An 8,797-nucleotide genomic window follows, 5' to 3' on the forward strand; every position below is an offset into this window, starting at 1 on the left:
ATTGTGGGTACCCCACCCTGTCCCCAAGATGTTATTTTCCCCTCTTTGTCAATTTCCCCCCGGCTACCAAAACCCGCCCTCACCTTCCCATCTCCCTCTCTAAGCTCCCCGAAACTCCAGATCTACCTCTCTCCAGGGGACATGTCCTCTTCATCCCGGAGCTCCTTGCAGTCCCAGCAGCACCCACTACTGAGGTCGGGCACTATTGTGCCCGCCAGAGCTGGCGGCCAATCAGATTGAACAGCAGCTCTTGAGGGCGGGACTTCCTCCAACTGGGGGCCAGGAGTCTGACCCTCACTTTGTTAAGTGTGTCCAGAAAGTGTTATTATGGCTGCTGGTTGGCCTTGTTTAACATTGATTTGTTTGGGACTGATATTTCTCCTGGGGGCGGGTGCATACCCCTGTAAAATTCAGCCCCATACTACACGCATGACATTTACTGCCCTCGGGGTAACTAGGGATGGGCAATGAATTCTTTTCCAGTGTCACCGACATTCTGAGAATAAAGGAAACAATGCCATCTGTTGAGTGTAAAAATCAGGAGTGCAGGATTTGGGGTGCTCTGTGTATCTGTTTAGTGAATAGCCTTGTCTCCTCAGTAATTAATTCAGGGTTTGTTCAGCACAGAGTTAAAAACCAGATGTAGTTCCAACAGATTTGAAATGTGCTTTGAAACTCGATGAAAAGAAGTTAAATGGCGAGTTGGACAAATCAGAGAATTAGTGAGTTCCTCGAATGACTCATTCCCAGTAACCCAGTCTATCATTAACAATCGCTCCATCCGCTCCACCCTCACTAGAAGGCTCTCAGTTCTAACACTCTTAGGAACATAAGAGCAGGAAAAGGCCATTCAGCAACTGCAGCTTCAATTAGATCACGGCTAATTTGTTTCTCAACTCCACTTACCTGCCTCGGTTCTGAATCCCTAAATACCCTAACCCAACAAAAATCAGCCATTCACAGCTTTCAAAATTTTCAGTTGATCCCGAGCTTCAACAGCTTTTTATCCTGTGTATGATATAGTCATTGTCGGCTGTCCCTGGATTCGAGAATGGCGTCTACGCAGGGCTGTGAGTTCCTGCCTGTGACTCAACAGGCCAATTCTTGACCCACGGATCTCTGAACACATGGGGCAGGATGTCACATGAGGCAGTGGGACCCAGAGTGCAGGATTTTCTTATTTTTCTTTCCCTCCCTGCCCCACTCTGCCTCATCATTGAGACGTTTGGACTCAAAGCGAGAAGCAGCTCGATGGACAAGTTGTCGCCATTTTGAATGATTGTTAGCGAGCTCCTCCCAGTCATTAGTGTCAATGCTGCCACGTTTCGAGGAGAGTTTGAGTGTTGTCGAAGTGTTTCCTTTGTCCTCCCCCGGAACACTGGCCGTTTGAGAGTTGAGAAAACAGGAGTGGCAGAGAGACGCTTTTCAACCATCAAGACACAGCGTCCAGTCCATGGAAGCTGCTTCTGCAGGAGTTTTGCCCGAATGCTTATGGAGCCGGCTTCAAGAAGGACACTAGTGTGTGTTCAACGGTCCTCCGAATCCAGAGGATGTGGTGGAGGCACTGCCGATGGAATTTCTCTAGTGCTCTAATGTGTCGCTGATACACAGTCCCGGTCTCACTGCAGTACAGGAGTGTGGTGACAACAACAAATCTGATGCAGATGGGACAATCGAGACTGCCTCATCCTCAACCTGTAGATCATGTATGTCTGAGGCAGTGAATTTTTGAGTTTTGGCATGGAGGCGGCTGAGGTTAGAGAGTTTTCCATCTGGGTGGTATTTAATACACCCCCCAGGGGGCAGTTGGTCTTTGATGAGGTGAATAGTCACTGTCAGGTAGATTGTAAAAAGTCTGGGGGCTATCACACAGCCTTGCTTGACCCGAGTCCTGTTTTTGAATGCGTCTGTTACAGATCTCTCGTTCAAGACAGCTGCAATCATATCACCATGAAGCAGTAACATACAAGACTACATGATGTAGTAAAACACAGCATTTACAACATAGAACTACATTCGGCCCATCTGATCCAGTCTACCTGCTCAACACGAGCCTCTTCCCACCCACTCTTCATCGAGCCCCATAAAAGTATTCCCTCTCCCTCATGTGTTTATCCAGCTTCCCCTTAAATGTAGACAGAGAATGCTGGAAAAACTCAGCAGGTCTGGCAGCATCTGTGGAGAGAGAAACAGAGTTTATGTTTCGAGTCCGTGTGACTCTTCTTCAGAGCTGAAGAGAAGTGGAAATGTGATGAAATTTATACTGTTTAAGGGGGGATGGGGCAGGTGAAGCTGCATAGAAGGCCAGCGATAGGTGGGGACAAAGGAGGGATTGACAAAGATGTCATGAACTAAAGGACAAAGGGAGTGTTAATGGTAGTGGTAAAGGCTAAAGGAGGTGCTGATAGTGGCGTAAAGGTAAGAAAGCAGAATGTGATAATAGCAGGACAAGGGCCAGCCCTCTGAACAAAACAACATGAACAAGTAACAATTGGCCCTTGTGGGGATGAGGTGGGGGTAGGGGGCGGAGGTGGGAAAAGGATGGAAAATGAGATAAAAGGGGGATAAAAAAGGGGATAAAACCATGAATAAAATAAAAATAAATAAAAATAAAAATAAATGGATAAAAAATAAAAATGAATGTGGAAAAAAGGGGAAAAAAGGTCTGTGCGCAAACATGACCCAGACCTCCCTGTCACTTACCATTTCAACACTCCACCCTGCTGTCATGCCCACATGTCCGTCCTTGGCCTGCTGCATTGTTCCAGTGAAGCCCAACGCAAACTGGAAGAACAGCACCTCATCTTCCGATTAGGCACTTTACAGCCTTCCGGACTTAACATTGAGTTCAACAACTTCAGACCATGAACTCTCTCCTCCGTCCCCACCACTTTTCTTAATCCCTCTTTTTCCACATTCATTTTTATTTTTATCCACTTATTTTTATTTATTTATTTCTTATTCATTTATTCATTGTTTTATCCCCCTTCTATCCCATTTTCCACCCTATTTTCCCCACCACCACCCCCACAAGGGCCATCTGTTACTTGTTCATGTTGTTTTGTTCAGAGTGCTGAACCTTGTCCTGCTATTATCACATTCTGCTTTCTTACCTTTACACCACTATCAGCACCTCCTTCAGCCTTTACCACTACCATTAACAATCCCTTTGTCCTTTAGTTCAATGTCATCATTGTCAACCTCTCCTTTGTCCCCACCCATTCCTGACCTTCTACCTTGTTCCACCTGCTTCACCCTCTATTCAATAATATAAAATACATCGCGTTTCTGCTTCTCTTCAGCTCTGAAGAAGAGTCTTACGGACTTGAAACGTTAACTCTGTTTTTCTCTCCACAGATGCTGTCAGACCTGCTGAGTTTTTCCAGCATTTTCTGTTTTTGTTTCAGATTTCCAGCATCTGCAGTATTTTTCTTTTATTCCCCTTAAATGTATCGACACTAATCACCTCAACCACCCCCTGTGGTAGCAAGTTCCACATTCTCACCACTCTGAGTAAAGAAATTCCTCCTGAATTTCCGATTGGATTTATTAGGGACTCTCTTATATTGATGGTCCCAGTTCTGGTCTCACCCACAAGTTACAACATCTTCTCTATGTCTATCCCATCAAACGGCTTCATGGTTTTAAAGGCTGCCCTCAGTATTCTCTGTTCTAGGCTTCTTTCTCCTCTCCACATAACTGAACTCCCTCATCCCTGAGGAACCATTTCAAGAAATGTCCTTTGCCTCCCCAAAGCCTTGATATTTTTCCTAAAGTGTGCTCCCCAGAATCGATCGCAATTCTCCAGCTGTGGCCTAACCAGTGTTTCGAAAGTTTTAGCACCGCCAGCCTGCTCTTGTACTCTGTGCCTCTAATTATCAAGTCAAGTATCCTGGAATGTTTGTGATTCCCATCCAGACCTCATTAGTGTGCTGACATTGAAATTGAGGTCAGTGCTCCACTGGGGGAATTAATTGGAGATTGAACATTAATTAATTATCGAAAGCAATTAACTGGCTTTGAGAAGAGGGAGTTTGAGATTTCCACCACCTTCCCAATAACATCCGAAAACGGCCTGGCTCAAATTTAAGATTCTACCCCCTTGTTCTGGACTACACCCCCCACCTACCCATCCCCCTAACCGGAGGAAATATTTTCTCTCCATTTATCCTGTCAAATCCTTTAATCATCTTAAACACCTCATTAGTTCACCCCTTAATCTTCTATACTCGAGGGAATACAAGCCTAGTCTGTGCAACCTGTCTTCGGAATTTAACCCTTTTGACCCCAGTATCATTCTGGTGAATCTGAACTGCACCTCCTTCCAAGGCCTATCTATTCTTCCTGGGGTGCGGTACTCAGAACTAAACTCAATTACTCTAGATAGGGTCTGACAAGATCTTTATATAAACTGTACCTTCACTTCCTCTCTTTTGTAGCTTCAGCTCCCTTGAGTAAAGGCCAACATTTCTTTATTCCTTGATAGAGTGTCAGAGAGGGTTGATGAGGGTAGTGTGGTGATGTTTGGTATATGGACTTTCAAAGGTGCTTGATAAAGCATCACATAATCAACCTGAAGCTCATGGCGTGAAAGGGGCAGTGGGAGATATCAGATTGGGGTAAGCTCAGAGCAGTGTTGAAAGGTTACCAGTCAAGACTGAATGGTGGTTACAGTTCATTAGGGGTCAGTATTAAGATCACTGCTCATTGTGATAAATGTTAATGACCTGGGCTTGGGTACACAGGGCAGAATCTCAAAGTTAGCACATGACAAAAAACTCAGAAATGTAGCCAAGAGTGAGAGGAAAACAGAGACTGGGGGAATGGGTGGACACATGGGCAGGGACAGTTGAAGCATGTGGTGATACATTTAGGTAGGAAGAATGATGAGAAGCAATGTAAACTAAATGGTATGATTTTAAAGAGGGTGCAGGAAGGCCTGTTGGGGGGCGGGATCAGGGAGGACTGGGGAGGGCAGGGAGACCTTGGGGAGGGATGCGGGGAGACCTGGGTGGGGGGCGGGTGTGGGGAGACCTGAGGGATAGGGAGGCGTGTGGGGGTAGGGAGACCTGGGGGAGGGGCGGGGAGACTTGGGGGGCGCGGGGAGGCCTGGGGAGGGCAGGGAGACCTTGAGGAGAGGTGTGGGGAGACCTGGGGCGGGGGGGAGCAGGTAGGTCAGGGGTGGGGGGTGAGGACGCCAGTGGGAGTGAGGAGGCCTGGAGGGAGTGGGTGGCAGAGGGGCCTGGGGAGTCGGTGGCAGGGAGGCCTGGAGCGTGAGGTGACCTGGGGGGGCAGGGAGGCCTGGGGAGGGGTTGTCAGGGAGGCTTGGAGGAGTGGGGAGACCTGTGGGGGAGGTGGGGGTGGGGAGGCCTGGGAGGGCGGGAAGGCCTGGGGGGTGTTGGGGCAGCGGGGAGGCCTAGGGGTGTGGGGAGGCCTGGTGGGGGATGTGGGCAGGGAGGCCTGGGGGGGTGTGGGGGCAGCGGGGAGGCCTGGGGGTGTGGGGAGACCTGGGTGGGTGAGGAGGCCTGGGGGTGTGGGGAGACCTGGGGGTGTGGGGAGACCTGGGTGGGTAGGGAAGCCTGGGGATGTGGGGAGACCTGGGTGGGTAGGGAGGCCTGGGGGTGTGGGGAGACCTGGGTGGGTGGGGAAGCCTGGGGATGTAGGGAGACCTGGGTGGGTAGGGAGGCCTGGGGGGTGTGGGGAGACCTGGGGCGGCGGGGGTGGGTGGGGGGTGGGGGGTGGGTTGCAGACAGGGAGGCCTGGGGGGTGTATGTGTACAAATTTTTGTAAGTGCAGGAATAGTTGAGAAGGCTGTTTCTTAATAAAGCATATGGAATTTTTGATGGCCGTGACGACAGATCATAGCTCAAATTACGTATGGAAATGTTGACCTTTTAAGTAAGGCATGTGTTTTTTTTAAGAAAAGGACATACAAGCAAAAGCTGGCTGAGCCTGTGAAGTAACTACTTGCTAGAAAATTCCTATGTGGATTACACTTGACCAACTAGTCCAGGGAACGGAATGTTGCACCTAAAAAGGTGTCAAGGCCGACTTCAGACAGAGACACTTCAAAAGGAAAAGATGCAATATAAAAACGGAACTGTAATTTCCTGTGGTTGCTACATTAAAAGTGAGGTGCCGATGTGGAAATGGAGACCCCCTCACAAACCTGCAAACAAGGAGTGGACAGTGATTCACCGGGTGATAGTGCCACCGAGATACCATGGCAAAATATTACCGCTAGCTCATGAAATTCCGATTTTGGAAATGTCCGTCTACGCAAAACCTGCCAGGCTGTGGGAAACCCCAGCCTGCAATAAAACCTGCACCTCTGATTCCTGTGCTGGCTTTTGGGGAACCATTCAGCAAGGTGTTAGTGGACTGTGTGGGGCCCCTCCCCAATACCAGTAAATCCTCACCATCGTGGACGAGGCTACTCCTTTCCCAGAGACTGTTCCCCTGAGAACCATATCTGCCAAACAGTGGTGAGGGAATTGACCCAATTCTTCGCCAGGGATGGTCTACCCACCGAGATCCAGTCAGATTAGGGCTCAGATTTAATGTCCAAAATATCCCAGGAAGTCAAGGGTAACCTGGGCATGACCCAGCTGAAGTCTACAGTCCCAGGGGGCACGAGAACGGTACCATCTGGCCCTAAAAACACTGATCAGTGTACACTGCCATGAGAACCCCCATTGACTGAGATAAAGGACTAAGTTTTATTCTGTTCGTTACTAGGGACTCACCCAATGAGTCCACTGGGTTTACTCCGCTTGAATTAGTTTACAGGCACCAAGTGTGAGAGGCTCTGAAACTAATCGGAGAGGTATTTGGAACAGAAGGAGAAAGTCTCTGTGTTAGACTATGTCACAGTGTTCCGGGAGTGACTCACAAGAGCCTGTGGTGTGGCCCAAGAACACTTGAAAATCTCCCAGATAGCTATGAAGAAACAGGCAGACACACATGCCAGGGCCCAAAGATTTCAGCCTGGAGATTGCGTGCTAGTGCTCCTACCAATACCAGTGAACCCTTACAGGCCCCATCCAGTGGCCTGTACAGAGTAGCAAAGAAGCTCACGGGAAGTGAACTATCTAATTGAGACCCCAGATCAGGGGAAAAAGCAAAGGCCCATGTTATGTCAGCATGATAAGGCGATATAACAGCTGAGAAGGGGACAAGCAGATAACAGTCTGTCCCATTGCCACCAACCAAAGGATGAGGGTAGCAGTGGGGATGAATCGGAAGGAGATATAGGTGAGGCCCACATTGAACCCCCTACTACCCGGCTAACCAACACAGAGATACTAGTGAACGTAGACTCCCTATACACCCACCTAAGCTCAGAACAATGAACAGACCTGATAAGGCTGCTCACTGCGTTTAAAGGCTTTTGCAGAGACAAGCCGTCTGCACCGCATTAACTTGACATGATGTGGATGTGGGAGTGGCCCCTTTCATAAGGCCTATCATCCACGCCCAGAAAAGCTGGCCCAGGTTCAGGAGGAGATTAATAACATGCTGGAGCGCCAACTAATAGAGCCTGGCAGCAGTGGCTGGAGCTCCCCAGCAGCGCTCGTGCCCAAGACGGTCGGCTGCACAAGGTTCTGCACTGACTACCGAAAAGCTAATGCAGTGACCAGAGCCCAATCCTACCCGAGACCCTGCCTGGAAGACTCAACAGATAGCGTAGGTAAAGCAGCTTACATTACAAAGGTAGATTTACTCAAAGGATACTGGCAGGTTCCCGTGACAGCCTGCGTGAAGGAAATCTCCACCTTTGTAACTCCGGGTGGGTTATACCAGTGTCGAGTCATGGCATTTAGACAGCCGCCTTCCAATGGCTGATGAACCAGGTAGAAGCGGGCTTATCCAATTATGTAGTGTAGCTAGACAACCTCCTAGTGTTCGGCAATACCTGGGAAACTCACTTAGAGCAACTGGAAGCCCTCTTCCAGAGAGTACAGTCAGCTGACCCAGTGGTCAATCTCGCAAAGAGCAAGTTTGGTAAGGCTCAAGTGACCTATCTAGGGCACGTATTTGGTCAAGGACAGATACTGCCCATGGCTGCCAAGGTACAAACCGTAGCACAGTTCCTCATCCCCACAACGAAACAGGAAATCATGATGTTCTTGGGGATGTGTGGCTTCTACCGCAAGTTCATCCTAAACTTCAGCACAGTAACTGCCCACCGACAGACCTACTACAGAAAAAAGCAAGGCAGTATGGACTGAGAAATGTCAGGCAGCTTTCGAAAAGCTGAAAGTCATTTTAATAGATGAGCCTGTGCTTGCAGCTCTGGACTTTAACCAAGCGTTTAAAGCAGCCATCGATGTGAGGGACATGGGGTAGGGGCTGTCCTGCCCCAGGGAGACGAATCAGGGGCAGAGAGACCAATCAGGCACTTCTCCAAAAAACTAAACAAGCACCAGAAACGGTAATCCACAGTAGAGAAGGAAACCCTTGTTTTATTACTGGCTCTCAAACAGAGATATATATCCGAAATGGATAGATAGAGACCACAGTCTATACTGACCACAAGCCTTTAACCTTTGTGGAAAAGTTTAAGACACAGAACACCAGGTAATTCCGTTGGAGTTTGTTTCTCCAACTGTACCACAGAAAAATCACCCACATCACCGGGAATTCAAATGTGACTGGAGATACCCTGTCCAGGACTTAAAGAGACCCAGTTAGAACTAAATAGAAAATGTAGACCAAGGCTCGGAGAATGAAAGTGTGTGTGAGGGTGTTTGTTATTTTAAATTTAATTTCTTTTCTCTCCTTTTCTGATGAAATG

This window comes from Cetorhinus maximus, chromosome 10 (genome assembly GCF_964194155.1).
Source record: "Cetorhinus maximus chromosome 10, sCetMax3.hap1.1, whole genome shotgun sequence".
Lineage (NCBI taxonomy): Eukaryota > Metazoa > Chordata > Chondrichthyes > Lamniformes > Cetorhinidae > Cetorhinus > Cetorhinus maximus.